This window comes from Salmo salar, chromosome ssa14, assembly GCF_905237065.1.
Source record: "Salmo salar chromosome ssa14, Ssal_v3.1, whole genome shotgun sequence".
Taxonomy (NCBI): domain Eukaryota; kingdom Metazoa; phylum Chordata; class Actinopteri; order Salmoniformes; family Salmonidae; genus Salmo; species Salmo salar.
Genome location: NC_059455.1, coordinates 14,324,352 through 14,328,329, shown reverse-complemented (window position 1 = coordinate 14,328,329; position 3,978 = coordinate 14,324,352).

Genomic DNA, 3,978 nt, shown 5'->3' with positions numbered 1-3,978 from the left:
AAAAAGGGGAAAGGGAAAAAAAAACGTTAAATGTCTCTACCCTCGAATCCTACATTCATTAAAACACACCCCTATTCCACTACTACTTTAACCCTATCTGGTCCTACACCAGGCCAATGGACTGGAAGGACGGGACCCCACCACTCAACACACCTTATAACTCCTCTGCAGTCAAATCTCGTATCCCCAAATACTTCTCTGCAGCTGACATCACAACCTCTATTTTCTGTGACTTATGTTCTATCCCTGCAGTACAGCTGATACTATTGCTATGAACCAGGGGAGGGGAGGACGGCTCATAATACTGTTTGAAACAGTGGGAATGGAATGGCATCAAACACATGGAAACCATGTGTTTGATGTATTTGATAACATTCCACTTATTCTGCTCCAGCCATTACCATGAGCCCGTTCTACCAATCAATGTTCCACCAACCTCCTATGCTATGAATGCTAAGAAGCCAATATTACTGAAGCATATATCACCCATTGGCCTATCCCTTTGTGCTGGCACAGATCCACTACTCACACGGATCCTCTCAGGATCCCACACCCTTGACCCCTCTTCCTCTACGTTCTTCACTGTGCAGCATATGACACCCCCTGCACTACTCTAAGCCTGGTAACCTCAACCTGCCTATCTCGTGCACAGGTGTTCTAGGGGAGAGGCTATAGGGACACGCCTGGTGTCCAAAATATAAGACGTATGCTGTGCAGCGAGAGGTGAGTGGGGACGAATGTTATCAGTTCAGTCAGTAATCCTAAAATGATTCTGTCAAAGAAGGGACTTGGGAGTGTTCAGAATCATTTATTTTTTATCGGACTGCAAAATCAACAAATGTGCATTAGCTGCCTGTCACCCTGGCCTGATATTAACTACACTATCTAGCCAATTCCCTCTAAGTTACTGAGCGCAGCAGTGTTGCATGGCAAGCACGACTCTGGAGCGGAGGACGCACTGTGCCCAGTGTTGTTGTGTTGCCGGCTTGCAGCTCAAACTCTCCCAATTGACCAGCAGGAGTAGACTGTATCACGGAGACAACCAGATGGTTAAAACCAATATTGCAAGTTATTTCTCGTGTATGCTGCTATCCTACTCAAAATATAATTAAGTATGGAACAAATTGCCCACATTAGCCACCGCCAACAGCATGTGATACAGCTAGCTGCCCGGTGAAGCAACTGCTGCCCAGCAGTGGGAAGCAAAAGTGCGAATCTATGACTCAAGTTCAGAGGGGCTTCAACTCCTCCTCCCTTCCTTTTCCCTTGCATATAGCAGGAATTGGTCATTCACTCTGGCTTGTTGTTACGTTAGCTAATTGGCATGTCACAGTGGTATCCAGATTCCAGATGGTGATTTTAAATTTAGAGAGTTTTTAAGTCACATGGTAGGTGGTGGGCTGGATGGGAGGGAGGAAGAAGGTGAGGGACAAGATACACCCGAATGGTTGTCAGATTTGGAGATGGAGTCAGTGGAACACATAGTGGTTGGTAAGAAGGCGAGCAGGGAAAAAATGGAAGAAAGTGGAACATATTAAGAGTAAATATGGAGTGCTTAAGAAGGAAATTGAACATGATGAGAGGATGAATTAACTGCTGTGAAGACTGCTGAGTTTGAGCATTATCCTGATGGTGATTTTGGTCCAGTGGGAGTGAGATTTTTGGAGAGAATTGATCCTTGCATTCTAGCTGATCCATCTGTGGCGTCAGGTTGGGTGGAAAAGAGGTTAGGGAATGCTGGGTCAGTGAAAGTGACTCGAAATGGAATTGTGTTGATTTTTTTTTGCGTTTCTGCCATCCAGAGGGAGCGTGCGCTCCACACCACGTGACTGGGGACAAGACCTGTAACTTGTTTTCCTTTCCGGAGCAGGGCGCCGTTGAAAGTAGTGAAAAATTTGAGTGGCGTTGAGTGTTGAGGATGGTCAACTGAAGTTGATGATTGCCAGTGTCTGTGACGCCCGCCATTTGGTGAAACAGAGAAAACACTGTCTGTATTACTGAGTTCTGATGCAGAGCCATTGCCAGATAAAGTCAAGTTAGGACGTGTTAGTTATCCCGTGAGAGCGTTTGTCCTGAACCCATTACCGTGTTTTAGGTGTCAAGCTTATGATCATGTGGCAGCAGTGTGTAGGAGGGAGATTCCTAGATGTGAGAAGTGTACAGGAGGACATGAGACAAAGGAATGTGTCGTATCGGTGGAAGAAGTTGTGTATGTAAACTGTAGGGCTACCCATGGTGCTGGATATCAGAGGTGTCCAGTGAGATAAAGAGGTGTCCAGTGAGATAAAGAGGTGTCCAGTGAGATAAAGGTTGAGGTTGCGAGGATTAGAGTAGTGCACAAGGTGTCGTATGCTGAGGCAGTGAAGAGAGTAGTAGAGGAAGATGGGTCCAGGGTGAGGGATCCTCAGACGATCCATGTGAGTAGGTGGAAGCCAATAGAGAGTGATAGGAATAACATGTTCTTCAGTAAGGTTGTTTTTTTGGCATTCATGACCTCGGTTGTCATTTGTACGGCAGGAATGGAATGTAAATCACAGAGGATATATGTTGTGGTGGCAGCTAGAGAGAAGTACTTGGGTGTACGAGATTTTACTGCCGAAGAGTTACAAGACGTTTTGAATGATACTGTCCTGTCTTCCCAGGCTGCTGGCCTGGAGTAGGATCAGAGAGGGCCAAAGGAGTGGAATAGTGGGGAGGATTTAATGGGTGCAAGGTTAGTTGGTAGGGCAAGTTTTTCACAAAGTGTAATGAATTCATACTACACAGCCAATACAGTAAGTGGCGGCATGCACCTATAATATTTGTTTGCAGACCACCAAAGAAAACGAAGAAGGAGAAGAGTTAGCTAGCTAGCTACACTGAACAAAAAATATAAATGCAACATGCAACAATTTCAAAGATTTTACTGATTTACAGTTCATACAAGGTAATCTGTCAATTTAAATTAATCAAATAGGCCCTAATCTATGGATTTCATATGACTGGGAGTACAGATATGCATCTGTTTATCACATATACCTTTAAAAAAAAGGTAGGGGAGTGGATCAGAAAACCAGTCAGTATCTGGTGTGACCACCATTTGCCTCATGCAGCGCGACACATCTCCATTGCATAGAGTTGATCAGGCTGTTGATTGTGGAATGTTGTCCCACTCCTCTTCAATGGCTGTGCGAAGTTGCTGGATATTGGGGGGAACTGGACACGTCGATCCTGAGCATCCCAAACATGCTCAATTGTGAGTATGCAGGCCATGGAAGAACTGGGACATTTTCAGCATCCAGGAACTGTTTACAGATCCTTGCGACATGGGGCTGTACATTATCATGCTGAAACATGAGGTGATGGCGGTGGATGAATGGCATGACAAAGAGCCTCAGGATCTCTTCACAGTACCTCTGTGCATTCAAATCGGCAACGATAAAGTGCAATTATGTAATTGTCCGTAGCTTATGCCTGCCCATACCAGAACCCTACCCCCACCATGGGCACACTTGTCTTACAACATTGACATCAGCAAACCGCTCGCCCACACGATGCCATACAGTTGAAACCGGGATTCATCTGTGAAGACCACACTTCTCCAGTGTCCCAGTGGCCATCGAAGGTGAGCATTTGCCCACTGAAGTCGATTACGACGCTGAACTGCAGTCAGGTCAAGACCCTGGTGAGGATGACGAGCATGCAAATAAGTTTTCCTAAGACAGTTTTTGTCAGTTTGTGCAGAACTTCTTCGGTTGTACAACCCCACAGTTTCATCAGCCGTCCTCATCTCAGACAATCCCACAGGTGAAAAGCTGGATGTGGAGGTCCTGGGCTGGCGTGGTTACACGTGGTCTGCGGTTGTGAGGCCGGTTGGACGTACTGCCAAATTCTTTAAAACAACATTGGAGGCAGCTTATGGTAGAGAAATTAACATTAAATTCTCTGGCAACAGCTCTGGTGGACATTTCTATAGTCAGCATACCAATTGCACGTTCC